We start from the raw sequence: 20,591 nt of genomic DNA, 5'->3' as shown, positions 1-20,591 counted from the left end.
TGACAATTTTAAAAAGAGCACTAATCTGCATGCTGTTGATGAAAAATCTGATAATGATGAGCGTGACTCAGGACAGGGTAGCCTTATGATTTACATTGTGAAAACTAACAACAGACAAGTAATATGGCTTACAACAAAGTGAGAGGCAAATTAATTAAAATGGAATTGGACTCTGCTTCAGTTGTTTCAGTCATTACACAAAATGAGTTTGAACGGTATTTCAAAGATACTAAACTGAAGCCTGCAGCTATCTAATGAAGAAATTATACTGGATAAAAGATAACTCCTGGGGAAGTGACATTTGCAACAGTGAAATGTAACAATCAATATGCCACATTGGGCCTGTATGCTGTAAAAACAGGAGGGCCAGCATTGTGGGGCCATGATTGGCTGAGACAATTACAACATGATTGGAGATCCATCCATCATTTGCATTCCACATCCCCTGTAATAGAGTCAAATGAAAGAGAATTAAGAAAGGTTCTGGATGATGCAACAGCAATGTTAAATCTTGGTAATGGTCAATAAAGACTTATCAAGGATAAATTAGTGTTAACTGAAAATGCCACACCCCAGGTTTATGAAGTCCATCTGGGTTCTTATACCATCTGTGATAAAGTAGCCAGTGAGCGAGATTGCATGGAGGCTGAAGGAATTCTTTCTGATGTTGAATGGAGCCTATGGGTAATATCAGTGGTTCCTGTAGCCAAACAGGATGTGTCTGTCAGGATCTGTGATGATTTTAAGGTCACCATCAACCCAGTACGGAAAGTAGTTCAAAGTAGATGCACCGGGGCATTATAGGCATGTGAACCTGACATCAGTAGTGGAAAAGTTATTGGAAGGTATTCTAAGGGACCAGATACCATTTGGGTAGACATGGACTGATTAAGGATAGTTGCATGGCTTCGTGTAGTGGTAGGTTGTGTCTAATCAAACTCATAGAGTTTTTTGAGGAAGTTACCAGGAAAGTTGATGAAGGCAAGACAGTGGATGTTGTCTACATGGACTTTAGCAAGGCCTTTGACAAGGTCTCACATGGGAGATTGGTCATGAAGGTTCAGTTGCTCAGCAATCAAGATGAGGTAGTAAATTGGATTAGACATTGGCTTTGTGGGAGAAGCCAAAGAGTGGTAGTAGATGGTTGCCTCTCTGACTGTGACAAGTGGAGTGCTGCAGGGTTTGGTACTGAGCCCATTCTTCTTGTTTGTCATCTATATTAATGATCTGGATGAAGATATGGTTAACTGGATCAGCAAATTTGCAGATGACACCAATATTGAGAGTATAGTGGACAGCTAGGGAGATTATCATGGCTTGCAGCAAGGTCTGGGCCAGCTGGAAAAATGGACTGAAAAATGGAAGATGGAATTTAATGTGGACAGGCGTAAGATGTTGCACTTCGGTAGAACCAACCAGGATAGGTCTTATACAGTGAATAGGAGGGCACTGAGGAGTACAGTAGAACAAAAGGATCTGGGAATACAAGTCCACAATTAATTGAAAGTGGTGTCACAGGTTGACAGCCTCATGAAGAAAGCTTTCGGCACATTGGTTTTCATAAATCAAAGTACTGGATTTAGAAGATGAATTTGTAGAAGACATGTTATGTTGAAGTTGTGTAATACATTGCTGAGGTCTAATTTGGAGTATTGTGTGTAGTTTTGGTCATCTATCTACAGGAAAGATCTAAATAAGTTTGAAATAGTACAGAGATAATTTACAAGGATTTGCTGGCCCTAGAGGTCCTGAGTTATATATAAAGGTTGAATATGTCAGGACTTTATTCATTGGAATGTAGAAGATTGAGAGGAGATTTGACAGAGGTATAAAAATTATGAGTGGTATAGATAGGGTAAATGCAAGCAGGCTTTATCCACTGAGGATGGATGGGACTACAACTAGAGGTCATGGCTTAAGGGTGAAAGGTGAAAATTTTAAGTGGGAGATGAGGGGAAACTTCTTCACTCAGAGGGTTGTGAGAATGTGGAACAAGCGGCCAGCATGTGATGCACGCTAGCTTGACTCTCCGTAATGCAAATCGGAAGTCTTCCTATTATGGCAGAAAAGATCCAAAAGAAAACCAAGAAAAAACTCCACTCTGTGTCAGATCTACATTTCAACCCAAAATGGCTGTAATCTGCAGCAGAGATTTCAATTTAACCATATTTACCAACACTGGGATTAACTTGCCCTTGACAGGGGTTTCCTTATGTGGGGATTGAGAGAAGTTGTACCATCCAAGGTCAGGACTAAAGTGCTGAAGGTCAACTAGACATTAACAAAATGAAAGTGTTGGCTTGAAGCTTTGTCTGGTGGCTTGGGGATACACCAGCAGATTGAGCAGCTTGCTATGCACTGCTCAGTATGCCAACACGTCCAGAAGATGCCAAGAGTAGTGCCTCCCAATCCCTGGGAATGGCCTGCTTTTCCCTGGCAGAGGATTCACGTGCATTTTGCCGGACCATTCACAAGCATTTTCCTGGACTATTCAAGAGCATCTCGCCAGAATATTCACGAGCATTTTGCCGGACTATTCACGAGCATAAATTTCTTGGAAGTCATGGATGCAGCTTTAAAGTTGATAGAAGTGTTCCCAATAGCCACTACAGATCGCATGCTGTTGATGTGTTCAGGTGCCGCTTCTCAGGGACTGGGCAGTGACAATGGACCACAGTTTGTTGCAGAACAGTTTCAGTTATTCTTGAAAATGAATGGAATAATACATATTACATCTGGCTCGACTGAAAGGTTTGTTCAGAGTCTAAAGAATGCACTGCAAGCAATGTCAGCAGAGCAGACTACACTTCCACTGAATTAGAAGATCACCAAACTCCTTTTTGCATATCACAAAGCAACACACTCCATAACCAACAACTCACCAGGTACGCTGTTCTTGGTTCATCTCTTGCACTCACACTTGGATCTCCTCAAGCCCAATATCAGAAGGAATATGCAGAACAAAGAGCCGAGACAAATTGAGGGTTCCTCAAATAAAGAGGTTCAATGTTCCACTCCTGGACAAGCAGTCTTGGTGGGGGCTACAGAGGTGATCAGAAGTGGGTACTTGGAAAGGTTAAGGACAGAACTGGATGACTAGAAAACAATATGTTACAAATCTGAGGAGATGCATTCTATATTGAGTGGGTGTTTATAGCGAAGCGGAAGGAGTGTAGTTTATTTAATATTTCAGTAATATTTGAGTAATATTGCAAATATATTGTTTGAGCATTCTTTGTTTGCTTATATAATTCATTATGGGCTATATGTAAGAAGTCTCTTATGGCATATGTCATTATGCCACCAGGTCATATGTGAGCACCTCAGTAAAACCAAAGTGAAGAAAAACTAGGTAGGGAATGCTCCAGCTTCTGTGTTTTTCTTTTGATTAGTTCCTAAAGTTACAAAAACATAAAAGAGGAGCTTTGTCTTGTGAATATTAAAGATAGGCCATTGTCTCATATGCTTCAGTAAATCTGTTATCGATTCCCCAAGGAGACCAAGTGCAGTGTAGATCAACCATGATCATATTGCATTGCAGGTTAAGCTTGAGGACACATTTCTTGTGTTTTTGGGATCTCGGTGTCCAAATCCAAGTAACTGTAAACATTATCCGCATGGCATAGCTCCATTACTGAAGCTCATGTGAATCGTTTCTGGTAACATTTATGCCCCATGACAATATGCAACAACAAAAGATTCAGCTATTATCCCCCTGCTGTTCAATGGCATTATCGTCATTAAATCCCCTGCTATTATTACTTAGGGAGTTACCATTTACCAGAAACTGGTGAAGCTACATACACAATGTGGCTCCCTATAACCCCTTTTTGTGCATTTTGTAGATACTACACACTGCTGCAACTTTTCGATGGTGGAGGGATTGGATGCTTGTGGAAGGGTACCAATCAAGTGGGCTGCCTTGTACTGGATGGTGTCGAGCTTCTTGAGTGTTGATGGAGCTGCACTCATCCAGGCGAGTGGTGAGTATTCCATTACACTCCTGACCTGATACTTGTAGATGGTGGACAGGATTTGGGGAGTCAGGAGGTGAGATACACGCTGCAGGATTCCTCGCCTTTGACCTGCTCCATTTAGATGGCTAGTCCAGTTCATTTTCCTGTCAATGGTAACTGTCAGGCTGTTGATAGTAGGGGATTCTGAGATGGTGATGCCACTGAATGTCAAGGGACGATGGTTAGAGCCTCCCTTGTTGAGATGGTCATTGCCTGGCATTTACGTGGCTCGAATGTTACTTGTCAGCCCAAGCCTGGATATTGTCCAGGTCCTGCTGCATTTGGGTATGAACTGCTTCACTACTCAAGGAGCCACGAATTGTGCAGTCATCTGCAAGCATCCCACTTCTGACCTGCATGTTGAAATGCAAGCCTAGGCAGACATGGCCAATCAATAGCCTCCAGGCTGTGATCATAACACAAGCTAACCACAGTTGATAAAGGTGTATAAATGAAGTGATATGAATGGTAGAATTGCTGGCTTTGAACCTGGATTGCTATTCAATGGAGAAGACCACATAGCACAACTTGCTGGTGTCATCGACCTCTCTTCATTCTGACATTATATCATAGATTTGTCCTTTGTGATTCCTTCAAGCCTGTTCCATAAATGAACAAGTGAACAAAAGGCAATACATGTATGACTTTATTCAATTTTCCTTAGAAGTGAGAATAACCTCATTGCTTAGTCAGGGCAAATCCTGCGAGTTGGACTTGCTGATTCTGGTTGGAACCATCAATGATCAGCCTGAACTGATCAGCAGTCATCAGACATCCACACCAGCACCAAGGAAACAGAAATGTGAGATTGACTGGCAGACAGATGGAGCTGCATCTGTCACTTTATTCTGGTACTTGACACCTCACGGAAGCCAATGGCAGAGCCTGGTCTTGCTGTGAGTTCTTGGCTGGGGAATCACCTTTCCGATCCTCCATCAGATCAAACATGGCACTGGATCATAGGCCTATTCACTTCAGAGAGAAGTAAAGGATACTTTGATCCCTGAAATTGTTTTACAGATTAACGTTTTTGTTATTTCTTGGTATGCAGTAGTTAATTTTATTAAAATGTTTAAAAATTCATAGTTTGTCGACTCTAAAAACAGCGTACAAGTCAAGATCATGTATCTGTTTGGAAGGAGGTACAGGTGGGGAAGGGGTGTGATACACTGAATTTTTACAGCAGTTACTTCAATTTTAATTTAATGTATGTCAGATATATCTCAGTTTGTCACAAGGAAAAGTTCTGATCAAACCTTGACCTTTCTGTCAGTGCATTTTGGGGGCACGGCCTCTGCCCTCTGTAACCCAAATTCAGGCACAGTACAGACCCTACCTGCTCAGGTCGAGAAATAGAGGCCTTGAAAACGTATTCAGCCCCCACAACTGTTTTCATGATTAATGTCTTATTTTCTAGATTTAAAATATATTGAAGTAGGATTTTTGAGCTGATCTACAAAGTATTGTGCATCATGTCAAATCAAAGGAAAAACTCCAAAACTTGCCAACAATTTACTAAAAGCTTACAATGAAAATTGTGAAGCTGAATAAGTATTCATCCCCTTTGTAATTACAATGCTAACTTTCCTCACGTGCAATACTGTATATTAATTACCAATTCACCCAATCTGTTGATGTGGAAAATTGAAGGATCACCTGAACAAATACCCATCTCACTGTAAGGTCCAACAATCTGATAGATTTTCAATAGACCAAACCAAAATGAGGACAAAAGAGCATTCAAGACAAGTCAGGGAAATGATAATAGGGTAACACATATCTGGGGAAGGGTACAAGACCTTCTCAAAGGCACTGAACACACCTTGGAGTTCAGTGCAGTTGATCATGAAGATGTGGGAAAAATATGAATCTGTAGCCTCGCTACCTAGATCAGGCCACCCAGCTAAACCTGGGCACTAGAGAAGAATGACAATTGTAAGAGAGCCTACTGTGACAACACCAGTCACTCTGAGTGAGCTGCAGAAGTCAGTGGCTGCAACTGGAGATGAAGGTCATGACTCCACAATCTCTATGACCTTGCACAATAAGGGTATTTATGGAAGAGTGGCAAGAGAAAAGCCCCGGTGGAAAAAAGGATAAAATTGCCCATAAGGATTTTGCAAAATGTCACTTAGAAGGTACTGTAAAGATGTGGAAGAAGGTCTTGTGGCCTGAGAGAGGGAAACAAGCTACTGTATGACTGTTGCTGGAGCATCGAGGTGAGGAGAGGCAGATTTGAGCAGCAGGGCCCGGGCCTGAAAGCAAGGAACAAGTCGATATTTGACCGATTTAAGTGCCGGGCTAGTTTGGAAAGTTCAGGTCTGGGCTGAATCAAAGCAGTGGGCCCTAGGCCCGAGGGCATCTTGAAGCAGCAAGACCTGGGTCTGAGATTGAGGAATGACCCACTGTTTGATCGATTTTAAGTACTGGGACAGATTGAAAAGATTGGGGTGTTGGTACTGGAGGAGAGGGAAGAGTCGGTGTTCAGCTTGCTCTTGTGAGGTTTACGCATCTCCGTGCTGAACTGAGGCTGGATCTACCGTGATTAGTTTTTTGGTAGTGAACTTACTTTCATGAGCTTCAGTTCCAAATGTGAATTGCCTACTTTTATTATTTGTACAGCTTGTTTTTTCTGCACATTGGATGTTTGAAGGTCTTTTTAATGGGTTCTGTTAGGTCTCTTTGTTTTGTGGATGCCTGTAAGGAGAATCTCAAGGTTGTATATGGCATACATACTTTGATAATAAATTTACTTTCAACTTTGAACTTTGGTCGGATGAAAATGAAGTGGAATTTTTTGGCCTCGACACTAAGAGGTACGTATGGTGTAAATTTAATAACCCACATCAGCCAGGTTTCACCATCCCAAATATAAAGTATGATGGAGGTAGCACCATACTATAGGGTTGCTTTTCAGCAGCAGGGACTGAAAATCTGGCCAGGAGTGATGGGAAAATGAATGCTGCTTAATACAGAGAATTCCTGGATAAAAACCTGCTAGCTTCTGCCAGAAAGCTTAAACTGGGGAGGACGTTTGTCATTCAATAGGACAACAACCCAAAACACACGGCCAGAACAACCATGGAGCAGTTACAAATGAAGAAAATTGGTGTCATAGAGTGGCCCAGTCAGAGTCCTGACCTTAACCTAATCCAACATCTTTGGCAAGACCTCAAGATTGTTGTCCACCACTGATCCCCATCTCACCTGGCACAGCTTGAGAAATTTTGCAAGGAGTAATGGGCAAATCTTTCTCCATCATGTTATGCAAAGTTGATAGAGACTTATCCAAGAAGACTACTGGCTGTAATAGCTGTGAGAGGTGGTTCAGCTAAGCACTTGACAAAGGGGAATGAATAATTTTGAAATGTTGACATTTCAGTTTTAAATTTTTCCCTTTTTTTTGGGTTCTGACTAAAGTGGAACATTTTGGCCTCAACACTAAGCAGTATGTGTGACATAAATCTAATACTGTGCTTCAGCCAGTTAACACTATCCCTACTGTAAAGTATAGTGGATGTATCACTATACTGGACGGGGACGTTTTTCAGCAGCAGGGACTGGAAATCTGCTCAACATTGATGGGGGATAAATGCTGCTAAATACAAAGAGAAACCTGCCAGCCTCTGTCAGAATGCTTAAACTGGGAGGAAGTTTTTCTTTCAGAAGGACAACGACCCAAAGCACTGCCAGAGCGACCATGGAGTGCCTTCAATTGAACAAAATTGATGTCCTAGAGTGGCCCAGTCAGAGTCCTGACCTTAACCCGATCGAATATCTCTGGCAGGACCTCAAGATTTTTGTCCACCACTGCACCCCAACTAACCTGGCAGAGCTTAAGCAATTTTGCAATGAAGAATGGGCAAATCTTGCTCTATCACTCTGTGAAAAGCTAATAGAGACATATTCATTAAGACTACTGGCTGTAATAGATGGGAAAGGTGGTTCAACTAAGTACTGAGCAGAGTGGGGTGAATTGCTGGTATTTCAGTAGTTTTTCACGCTTCACAATGTTCCCTGATTCTTTGGGCTGTACTGGGAAAAAGGAGCATGTGATTCACAACTAAAAAATTTCAGTTAAACTGATCAAAATCCCTGTTTGTAATACTCATTTATGTGAGCAAAGGGTTGTGGTTGAATACTTTTACAAGGCACTGCGTACCTGGCGAAGGGTTGGGGAAGTGTGTGCTGAGTGCAGATAGCCACTCTGGGAGGGGAGAAGCTCCAACAACGTCTGAACCTAAATATTTAATGGCCCAGTGCATACCTGTACTGGAAATAAAATACACTGACTGAAAATCAGTACCCTTTTATTCAGTTTTGTCTTATTATAGAGCAATCAGCCCATTGGATCTACAGTGGATAAAACTCAATAATCCTTTGAAACAACTGCAATGCTGCAGCAAAACAGGTTAGCCAACACACTCAGAATACTTCCCTTCAATTACATACACTCCCATGTATTTCTTAAGCACATTAAAGTTCAGAAATAAATGATCACCTTTATGCATAATAAACAGTCTACGATTTGCTTTTGGTGTTATCAATAGGGCCTGGGACCTGTAACAGATGGAATGAACAGCTGTTTTCTTCACGATGTCTGAAGAGAACCATGTAATCATCCAAACATTTAACTAGTGATTCCTTGGAGAACATGCTCCTCTCTCCTATTCAGTGGAGCCTTCCCAGCTGATAGCATAATCATCTCCTACATTCTTTCTGGGAAAAAATCCCCAAGATAAGAAGGGGCAAACATAGAGCAAATAAATGAAAAGTGAAGATATTATCTGGAGTTCATTAAGATAAGGTAGGCAAAAGGAAAGATGAAGGGTGAAGGAGCTGTGGAGATAGTGCCAGATAATCAAAAACCTAAAAGAATTAGAAGACAATGGGCAACATGATTCATCAGCTCTCAAATTCATTGCTATATTGAGGGATAGATTTGTCATTAGAAAACCAACAAACATGAGCAGAAAACAAAGCATTAACTGTATCTCAACAAATTTTATAAACCTTCCTAAATATTCTTCCACTTCATTGTCATAATTGGGCAAAATGAATGTCATAAATCCAGGAATTTGAGAAAAAATTCTAGTGTTATTTTAAGTAAGGAAATTTCAGAAATCTAATAAAGTGTATTACATAAACATCTCACATTTTTGTGGGTAAACTTTAAATACTTTACATTCAAGATAGGATATCTTTGAAAATTAGTCAGGAATAGGAACAATTTTGACTGAAACTTCAAAGGTCTTTTAAGTCCTGTCTGCTTCAAAGTTGTGTTTAAATTTCCCACACACAGTTTTCACCATGTGATGCTGAAATGTTGATTACTTGAGTGAGAAAACCATTGCGACCTTGAGCAATCTTTGTGATCTGCTCATTATTTAGCAGCAATTGTGAAACTGTATAACAATGAGAAGTTATATTAATGTTTTAAATATCCTGGCTGTATTTCCATAAATTCCTGCAAGGAAAGCAAATAGAGTTTGCTGGATTGAACACCTGCAGAATGTATAGAGGTCCACGAATGAAGAGATAAATGATATCATCACTTGCTTCATCGGGGTTCTGGGAGACTGACATCCACATGCGGGATCTCATATTCACACTGCCAATTATGGCTACAGTAATCAGATGGCAGAATTATAAGTCTTGAATGAGTCTGCAATCCTGCACTGAGCTAAGATATCTGGATGTAATCATATAAATGGAGTTGGCACACTGATAGAAATCTAAATAAGGTAATTAGTAATATCAACATGGCTTGAAGCTGAGTCACTGTTAAAGACACTATTATTCTGACATCAAATCCCAAGTTGCCTTTGGCAAGTGAGGCAAACGGCCCTCTAATATAATCTGTGTTATCAATGGCTCAGCAGGTCCATTTAAATTTCTGCAATGTTATTGGAAAAAAACTTTAATATTTATAAATAGTGAAATATACTTCAATGCACTCAGAAAATTAAGATTTTAGCCATAAAATGTGCATCCTTACTGCTTTCACTTGAACATAGTTCAAAGTTCAAAGTACATTTATTATCAAAGTATGTATATATTATACAGCCTTGAGATTTGTCTCCCAACAGGCAGCCATGAAACAAAGACACACAAAAAACATTATATATATATACAGAAGGTTGTCTTGCAATCAATGTGCTGAGAATAAAAACCAAATCATGCCATAATAAAGAATCCATTAAAATGTAATGGAATACAATAACCCATAAAAAAGAAGACTGTTGAACACCCAATGTGCAATTTAAAAAATTATGCAAACAGTAACTGCTTGCAAGTAGTGTTTCTGAACTGAAGTCCACAAAAGGAGTCCCATAGTTCAATACAGAGCTGAGTAAACGTTGTGGAGGAGCTATCCAAATTGACCTGTACCACATCTCAGGCCCTAACACCACGACCTTTTCAATATGGCCTGGCACTTAAATCTCCATCCGAACAACGCGTTCTGCCGTTTGTATACACCGGACTTTGCCTCAATTCAGCCTGTAAATTTCCGTCCAAGCATCATATTCAGATGCGTTGATATGCTCTGAGGCCTGGACACCACAGCAGTGCCTGACCTGTCATGCCCTTCCACACTCTCAGCGACAGGCCCGCTGCCTTGCCTTGCCTCAGTTCTGCCACATTGAATTGCCTCCAAGTCCAAAGGGAAGTTACAGGTTATTATTAGCAATGATCATTTGCCAGAAAAAGTATGGTTAACAAAGTTTATAGAAGCTACCCTTGTTTTATTAGTCACCAGCTAAAAATTGCTGAAATTCACTAGCGCCATCTTAAACCAGAAGAATGAAGCAGTAGAATATAATTCCAACCTGTATGAATCTCAGAAAAATAAAATTATATTTAGAATAAAATTTCAGAAACAGGATTCAGTACCTACATTTAGCAATGTCAAAATGACAGATTTCAATCCCACACACCACCCAGGGAGCATTCAGGAATCTCTTGTTACTTATTCCCTCTTGTTACTTATTTATCCATGGTACATTTAGATCACTCTTAATGTATGCTAAATGAGTATCAAATAAACAAACAAATCAATAAACCTTACTGCAAGACTTCGAGAATAACTGACAGCATTTTAATGATATATGAAATTGCTTTGCTAATTTATGCATAAAACACAACATAATTATACTTGCAGAGAAAGGTGGGAGGCCTAGTTTATTTATCAGCCAATTTGGAGATTGGTATACTGCTTCCATATGCAGAGATTCTATTTAGAAAACTTCTTCAATTACCACATTGAAGGAAATCATTTCTAGGTCAGGTGAAAACATCTAAAAGCCCCTGGGCTATTATTCTTCTCTGGAACCACCAAATTGCCAGATAAGATTTAATAGATCTGTCGCTCAGTCAGCAGAATCAGTATAACCTAGAATGAGGATCGTCTGTATCCAGAAATGGTCTTTTAACACATTATAGTGATAAATATTTAGAATAGATCAAATAAAGCTCCCCTAAAATTACCAGTTACATCCTTTCATATGAAGCAGGCATAATCAATACTTTTACACCTTTGTTATAATACTAACACAATCCATTTGCAAACTGGCTAAAGTATATAAGGTCCTTGTTTGTGTGAATTAAACTTGGTTAATTTTCTGTCATGGCTGAGAGAATGAACAGCTACTTGGACATCTGAGGCTCCTTAAACTCAACACTGGATTGGTTCTTGTTTTGCAAAAGACTCCACATCACTACAGGAACTGAAGGGGGGAAGCAACTGTCTGGTGGACTGTTAAGAGTATGATTGACAATTGTTCATTAAAAGGTTGAATGACATATTAGTGGCTCATGCTAAAGCTGCTCCCTTCTCAACCTGCATTCTCTGAAGATGAATTTAAAGAGAGTAAATATCATTACAATTTACCATATTAGACTGCTTATGCAGTGAAATATGAACTCGGATACCAACATTAGGCCCCTATCCCATTCATTTGCAACAAGATGAGGAGTAAGCTGTAAGGACAGGCAGAGCATTGCCAAGTTCAAAGAAGATCTATTTCCTGTCCAAAGAAGGATAGGATATCCTTCCTTCCTTGGATACAGGACTTGCCTCTGTAATGTTCAGTCAGGTTCGTGGGTCTAGCAAGTGATACAGAAAGCACTCTCTGTGAACAGGTATATTAAGCATTTATTTACAAAGAGTAAAAATTCGACCAAACATTCATGTTCCCCAAGTTACAGACACTGAGTTCTCAACAAACATACATGCATTCAATAAACATAAATTAGTTAAAAGTGTGCATACAGTATACCTTCATGATGGTCTCATCTTAAACAAAGGAAGGAGAGAGCAAGCCCCTTCCATGTGCTATTTTATATACCCAGGATACTTGAAACTGGGCACCAGGCAGCTGTCCAATCGGTGGTGAAGAAGGTGAATGTAATGTTGGCATTCATTTCTAGAGGTATGGAATATAAGAGCAGGGATGTGATGTTGATGCTCTATAAGGCACTCATGAGACCACACTTGTATATTCTATACCTTTAGAAATGAATACCAACAGTGCACTCACCTTCTTCACCACCAATTAGATAGCTGCCTGGTGTGCAGTTATGGGCTCTTTAGTTTAGAAAGGATATACTGACCTTGGAGAGGGTTCAGAGGAGATTCACGAGAATGATTCCAGGAATGAAAGGGTTACCATATGTGGAACATCTGGCAGCTCTTGGGCTGGAGTTCAGGAGAATGGGGGGGGGGGGGGGGTTATCTCAGAAACATTCTGAATGTTCAAAGGCCCGAACAGTTTAGATATATCAAAGTTATTTCCCATGGTATAAGACAAGAGAGAATGGCTTCAGGATTGAAGGAAGTCCATTTAGATGCAGAGAAATTACTTTAGTCAGAGGGTGGTAAATCTGTGGAATTTGTTGCCACGAGTGGCTGTGGAGGCCAAGTCATTGGGTGTATTTAAGGCAGAGATAAATAGGTCAAAGGGTATGGGGTGAGGGCAGGGGAGTGGGGATGACTGGAAGAACTGGATCAGCCCATGATTGAATGGTGGAGCAGACTCGATGGGTTAAATGGCCTATTTCTGCTCCTGTAACTTATGGTCTTATGTTATGGTCTTAAAAGCAGCTGCAGCTTCTAAATGAACCAATCATAATGGAAGTGACTTTTGACAATTAGAATAAGGCACACCACCACAGGATACCCTTGTTCTATGAAGATCTTATATCCCTTATGACCCCAGGATGCTGAACCATCCTAAAGCATGTGCCAAGCACACATCACATCTTCAGTGGAACTGTGTGCGTGGAGACTACACATACCGGTCCAAGGAAACAAAATCTAATCCTACAGGTTCTGCTGGATCAAATCATGTTAATCAGCACATAAACTCAAAATTAGAGGTCAAACTTTCATATAGGTGTGTTTTATAAGCAAAACATCCATTTTGTGAGAGAGTTCATCAACATAATGACACCTGTTCCAAGCCTTAAACCAAACATGCACCAACTGTAGCTTTATTTTCCAACAGCATCTGTGATAGAAGTTCATTCTTCCTTTGTTTAGCAGAGTATTTAGCTGACATTAACATTAAGATATGATTCACTGACATAATGATAGCCTGACATCTTCGGAATAATTTCTGTAACAGTAATGACATATGATGTGCTGATCTCAGATAAATTAACTGAACTACACAGAGGCAAATGATTGGTTCCAATTAGTTTCTTTATAAATGGTGCATCTTGCAATTACTTTGAATGAATCTTAAAATTCAAATTAAAACAATTTAATACATGTATCATGTGAAAATTAATTGGGCATATTGTGTAGTCCATTTTAAATGTAATTGATCTTATCAAAAATAATTTGTCCTCCAAAACTCTTTATTGAAAATAATTGGTTCTTCGCATCCCTTTATCATGCTTTGAACTCAAAGCAGAGTGTCTGTGTGAGCTCAAGATTTTTGTTTTATTGGTTCACTGAATCATAAAAATTTCTAGTGGAGGGAGACATAAGAGACTACAGACTTGTAGTGTCCTAGCATGGGAGTAATGATATAGTGGAAGATGATAGGGAGCATGCTGAAGGTATGTAAGTATAGCAGATATTAATTTAAGCAAGAACCAAGTACCAAGATGGCACTGATGTATTTGGTGATGTTTAGCTGCAGCTTGCAACATTTCTGAATAGAGGTATCTTCTAGTAGAGGTATCTTAATAGGGTCTTTTAAGAGACTCTTAGATAGGTACATGGAACTTAGAAAAATAGAGGGTATGCACCAGGGAAATTCTAGGCAGTTTCTAGAGTAGGTTACATGGTTGGCACAACATTGTGGGCTGAAGGGCCTGTAATGTGCTGTAGATTTCTATGTTTCTATATATTTATTCTGAAATTCTCACTACAATCTGCAGCCTGTACTTTCCCTTTAAGGAATGCACTTTTGATCTATCTTAATGACCTAATGACTTCACAAACTTCTGAAGGACTCAGTAGCCCTATCTCTCAGCAATGTAGGTCTGGCACCTTTAAGCGGACAATGGTACATTGCCTTGGTCAGAAATTGGGAGGAGGAGAGGACTACAAGACTGATTAAAGCAGTGAGGTGTAAAAATTCATGTACCCAGCATCTTGTTAGCAAATGTACTATCGCTGAAGAACAAGATTGAGGACGTAAAGGCACCATTGCTGTATTGGAGGGAAATAAGCGATTGCTGTGTTTTCTGTGTTTCACAGAGACGTGACTCACTTCAGACTCGCCAGATACATTGGTAAAACATGAGGGCTTCTCAAATGCTAATTCAAAGAGGGCAAAAGGTGAGACTGTGTTTAATGGGATACTCTTCGTGGTGCTTGGACATAGATGTCTTGTTTCTTGCTCCCCTGACCTGGAACATCTAATGATTAAGTTCTCCTCTGTGACCCTGACCACAGTTTACATATGCCAAAGACCAATATTAAGCAAACACTTGAGGTATTGAGTGCAGCGATTAGCAAACAAAAAAAAGCCTACCCCAACATCTTTCAAATTTTTGCTTTAGGACTTTAGGCTTGCTTGAAGAAATCTCTGCCCAGTTATCATGTACATATCAGCTGCAGCACCAGAGATGTCAACACACTCGCCCACTGTCATATTATAATTAGGAATGCCTACCGTTCCATCTCTAGGTTTCTTTCTGGGAAGTCTGATCATTTGCTTGATCTCTTTCTACCTGCATATAGGCAGAGGGTAAAGAACAAGACTTCAAAGATAAGGACAGTAAAAAGCCGATCGCCTAGGCATAGGGATACTGGACCGTGTTTAAGGATTCATCAGAGAATCTGAACACATACACCATGGTTATCGCTAGCCTTTATAAAAATATTCATACACAAGTGGGTCCCCACAAAATTATTCATCAAAGTCTTCGCCATCCAGAAACCCTTGATGAACCAAGAGATCTGCGGTCTGCGGAGGGACAGATCAGTGGTGACCAAGTAAAATACAAGAGCTGCGGGCATGATCTCCAGAGAGCAATCTCACGTGCAAAGTGGTAATTCTGGACCAATCTTGAATCGCCGAAGGATGCTCGACAGCTGTGGCAGGTCTTAAATGCTCTCACCTCCTACAAAGTGAAACCGAGAGATATAGGTGACAGCAAGATTTCGCTCCCAGATGAACTCAATGCCTTTTATGCTTGCTTTGATCGTCAAAACATGAAGGTAACTTCATAAACTCCCACAGGCCCCGATGATTGCAGTCACAGAAGCCAATGTGAGCACATTCTTCAGGAGAGCGAACCAAAGGAAAGCTGCAGCTCAGATAGGGTACCTGGCCGAGCACTAAAGAACCGTGCTGATCAGCTGACGGGAGAGCCCACTGAGATCTTTAAACTCTTGCTTCAGCAGTCTGACGTACCCACCCGTTTCTAGCAGGCTTCAGTTATACCCATGCCTAAGAAGAATGTGGCAATCTGTCTAAATGACTATTGTCCAGTAGCACTTACATCCATTTTAATGAAGTGCTTTTAGAGGTTGGGAATGAGACAGATCAACTCCTGCCTGAGGTGTATTTGGATCAACTCTAGTTTGTCTACCAGCACAACAGGTCACCAGCAGATGCCATTTCATTGGCTCTTCACTCAACCCTGAAATATCTAGACTGTAAAGATGCATACATCAGGATGCTCTTCACTGACTACAACTTAGCATTCAATATTACCATCCCCTCCAAACCTAGGCCTCAATACCTCCTTGTGCCACAGGACCCTCAAGTTCTTCACTTGCAGACTCTAGTCTGTTCGGATTGGCAACATCTCCACTACAATCTCCATCTGCACAGTTGGACCACAGGCTATGTGCTTAGCCCCCTACTCTACTTGTTTTATACTTATGATTGTGTGGTTAAATTCAGATCCAAAGCCATGTTGAAGTTTCCTAACGACACCACTGTTTTGGCAGAATGAAAGGTGGCGACAAATCAGCATATAGGAGGGAATATGAAAATCTAGATGAGTGGTACCACGACAACAGCGTCTCTCTATGGCAGCAAGACCAGTGATATTTGCCTTGATAACAATGAGTGACAGGAAGTCAGTTTGCACAAACACTGATCTTGGGCACCTGGCTTTCCGTCCTCAGAAGATTTTTGACATATCGTGTCAATTAGTTTGTGCCAACAAAGGAGCTTGAACATTCAGACCAAACACGGGAAAATCTGCAAATGCTGGAAATTCAAACAACAACACACACAAAATGCTGGTGGAACACAGTAGGCCAGTGAACATTGACTTCTCTAACTTCCGTTAATGCCCCTCCTCCCCTTCTTACCCCACCCCTGACATATTAAGTTGTTTGCCTGTTCTCCATCTCCCTCTGGTGCTCCCCCCACCCACTTTCTTTCTCCTGAGGCCTCCCATCCCATGATCCTTTCCCTTCTCCAGCTCTGTATCACTTTCGCCAATCACCTTTCCACCTCTTAGTTTCATCCCACCCCCTCCGGTCTTCTCCTATCAATTTGCAATTCCCCCTCCCCCCACTACTTTCAAATCTCTTACTGTCTTTCCTTTTGGTTAGTCCTGACAAAGGGCTTTGGCCCGAAACGTCAACAGCGCTTCTCCCTATAGATGCTGCCTGGCCTGCTGTGTTCCACCAGCATTTTGTGTGTGTTGTTGTTTGAACATTCAGAGGTGTTTCTCATTGAGGATAAGAAATTTAAAGGAAATCTTGTCTACCTAATCTATTGAAGTAAACAATGTCATTGTACCTATTGAAATTGTATTGAATCACCTACTGTTACCTTTTGTGTTATGGGTATAAAAATGTGATGTACTTTTGAGTTTGTGAGACTCTACCACGAGGTTCCCCAGAAGAATGCCTGCTTCTTGTAATTAATTTTTTAAATTATGAATAAAGTTTATTTTGTTCAGAAAGCTTCTACATTGCCAGCTTCAGTGTACCTCTGGTGACTTCGATCACAGTCACAACAGAGGCTTTTTAGAAGAAAAGCAAATTAATCACGTCTTTTTAAAGGGTGGTCCTTACATGTAAACTTTCTTCTACTCTGACAATTTTCTTTTCAAAACATTACAACGTGTCAAGTAGGAGAACACTAGTTTATAACCACCTACACTTCTGATTACCAATATCTTATTTGATGAGCCATTTTCTGAATGACAAAAATAAAAAAAATATTTTGACCATTAACTTTGACAGATAACCTGTCAAAGTAGATACTGGCTTTAATTCCTTGTCACTGCTCATATTGTATCATTTCTATGCCACAGATCGTTGGTGTTTTAATCTCTTTAATTACAATGAGCTCCTTCAGCATGGTTTTACTTCTCCAGCAGTTCTGGTTTCTGAATATGCAGTTTATTACAGGCATGGGCAAACTACGGCCCGCGGGCCATATGCGGCCCGTTAAGCTTTTTAATCCGGCCCGCAGAACTTGATGAAATTATATTAATAAACCTTGTTAATGTTTTTTCCCCGCAATTCTGGCGTTTTGCCAACCGATGACGCACTCTATATACATTTGTGGCGACCCATTTCCTGGCACATCTGAACCGGCTCACAATTAGCCAGCGTTCAGGCTAAGGGAGATAGCCTGCGGGGATTTGCGAGCACAGAGCTTTGGAGCCTCTGCGCAGGGGGGCAGGTTGAGGGAGGCTTAAAGTGAGGCTGGGGATTTTGAATAAAGTTTTTTTCTTCGACTGCAGTTACCGACTCCGTGTCGTAATTTTAGCGCTGCATGTAGCACACTGCTACACATTGACCTTTGTTGAGGTGCAGCGTATTACTCCACATTTGCGCTTTACTCTTTGTTCGGCTCGACCTATTTGTGTGACCAGTCGTTCAGCATCATGAACATCAACAAAGCCAGCCACAGATCCAAGTTAACTGACCAACACCTAAGATCCATCCTGAGAATCGCCACAACAAAACTAAATCCAGATTTTGATGCGCTGGCTAAAAAGGGAGACCAACAACACTGTTTCCACTGAAATTAAAAATAAGTTTCTTCATTGTGTTATGTAAAAAATGCATTTGAAAATATTTTTTTCAATAAGCCTTACATGTTACATGTCATTTCTGTTAAGTGATGGACATGAGTAGTGCGCAGGTGCACGTACGTTCTCAAAATAAAAAATGCTCTCCAGATCAAATAACACGCTCCGCATACTGTTCTGTCATTCTGCGGGTCGTTGTTGAGTTTTGGCATAGGGGACAATTGAATAAGAAGGAGCAGGACAAGTAGACCTGCATATCCTACCGTTTTTGAAATAAAGACAGGCAGGAGGAGAGTGATGATGATAATATCTTGAAGGATAACAGAATTTTCAGTGCTTTAAAATAATAACTGTTACTATTAAAAAAAGCTGTATTTTATTCATTTAATTTTCAGTGTTTTAAAAGTCATTTCAATAAATAGCTAAATACCATGGGACTTCAAAGACAGATATTTTGTTGTAATGCATGTGTTCATTTTCAATTGAAATTAAAGCACATGTTTTCTACATATCCCATGATATTTTATTTTCTCTTATGAGGTGTATTACCAAAACACTCCGTCCATCTGCTCCTGGTCCGGCCCCCCTGTCAAATCTTAGAACCCTTTGTGGCCCTCAAGTCAAAAAGTTTGCCTGCCCCTGGTTTATTAGGTACACCTGGACACCTGCTTGTTAATGTAAATATCTAAGCAGCCAATCATGTGGCAGAAACTCAAAGAATAGAAGCAGGCAGACATTATCAAGAGTTTCAGTTGTTGTTCAAACCAAGCATCATAACGGGGAAGAAATGTGATTTAAGTGACTCTGACTGTGGAATGATTTTTGGTACCAGACTGGGTGGTTTGAGTTTCTCAGAAACTGCTGATCTCCTGAAATCTTCATGGACAACAGACTATAGAGTTAGGAGACGATAGTGTGAAAAACAAAAAACGTCCAGTGAGTGGCAGTTCTGTGGAAGAAAAATGCCTTGTTAATGACAGGGGTCAGGGGAGAATGGCTAGACTGGTACAAGCTGACAGGAAGGCGATGGTAACTCAAATAACCACGTGTTACAACAGGTGGTGTGCAGAAGAGCATCTTCAAACGCATGACATGTCAAACCTTGAAGAAGACCAGAAACACAATAAAGTGGCTACTGAGTGTAAACATGTAACCTGTTATTCATTAGCTTTCCACTAATCAGTGCCTGTTGTCATAAGTTAAATGAAGGTGACATAAAATCAATAGAATTTCATAGGTAGATATTACATTGCAATGAGATTGAGCATTCATACCTCAGATCTGTATGAATATAAAAATATAAAATGGAATATATATTTGATGAATACTTATGAGAAATTGGCATTGTAATAAAATTATTATTCACACACACTCTTTATCTTCTGTTTGTTTTTCTTTCAATGGATGTATCTTTTCTCATCCCTCATTTAATTTTTGCTATAAATATTGTTTGAATTTCTTTCCTTTGAAATGAGATTACTTTTCTTGAGGCATTTAGTTAAATAAATCAATAAAAATGTGCTGAATTTACACCATTATTTCGTTGCTACAAAACTCCTTGAAGGTGGTATGCTCTATTAGTTGTTTGATGTCAACTGCATACTTTCAAGCAATTAATAATTAAACTACATGGTCGCTAATATTTTAATTTTTGGAGCAGGATCCACTTTGAAATACTACAATATTAATTTTAATTGTAATAACTGGGCAAGTAATCATTAACTGCAAGTGTAATGGCCATTGTGTCTATTGAACTAACTGCTCTGGATGCCTGAGCATAAACACCATGAAATCGATAGTTCCTCTATGCGAAAATGATGATTATCAGCACTCTTTAAATATCTACATTTGCTGCTTTTTGTTGGTTCTACTTTGATGCCGAGTTCATGCCGTTTCCTATATTATACGCTCTTCTACTCAAAGTACTTAATTGCCGGTATCTGAACTACTTCCTAATAGTGCATCTGCTGATAATTTTTCTCTTGCATGAGCATTGTTTGTACCCCCACCCACCCCCCCCAGGGATGTATGTTGAGCTCACTGCTGCACACAGCACAGCTAACCACCCAGCAAGAACATCATCAAGTTCACAGTAGTGGCGCTCGCCGC

General features: G+C 40.2%; 1 long non-coding RNA gene across 1 annotated transcript in view; it reads left to right on the top strand.

Annotated features, from left to right (window-relative positions):
* LOC132392687 (uncharacterized) overlaps positions 1 to 20,591 on the top strand; it is a 74,433-nt gene that overhangs the window by 29,969 nt on the left and 23,873 nt on the right. The window contains exon 2 of the long non-coding RNA XR_009511621.1: positions 3,846 to 3,983. This is a non-coding gene — a long non-coding RNA (uncharacterized LOC132392687). The remainder of the gene's footprint in view (positions 1 to 3,845; positions 3,984 to 20,591) is intronic.

This window comes from Hypanus sabinus, chromosome 4 (assembly GCF_030144855.1).
Source record: "Hypanus sabinus isolate sHypSab1 chromosome 4, sHypSab1.hap1, whole genome shotgun sequence".
Taxonomy (NCBI): Eukaryota; Metazoa; Chordata; class Chondrichthyes; order Myliobatiformes; family Dasyatidae; genus Hypanus; species Hypanus sabinus.
The sequence above is the reverse complement of the archived record's forward strand: the minus strand, read 5'-3'. Positions and strand labels throughout refer to the sequence as shown.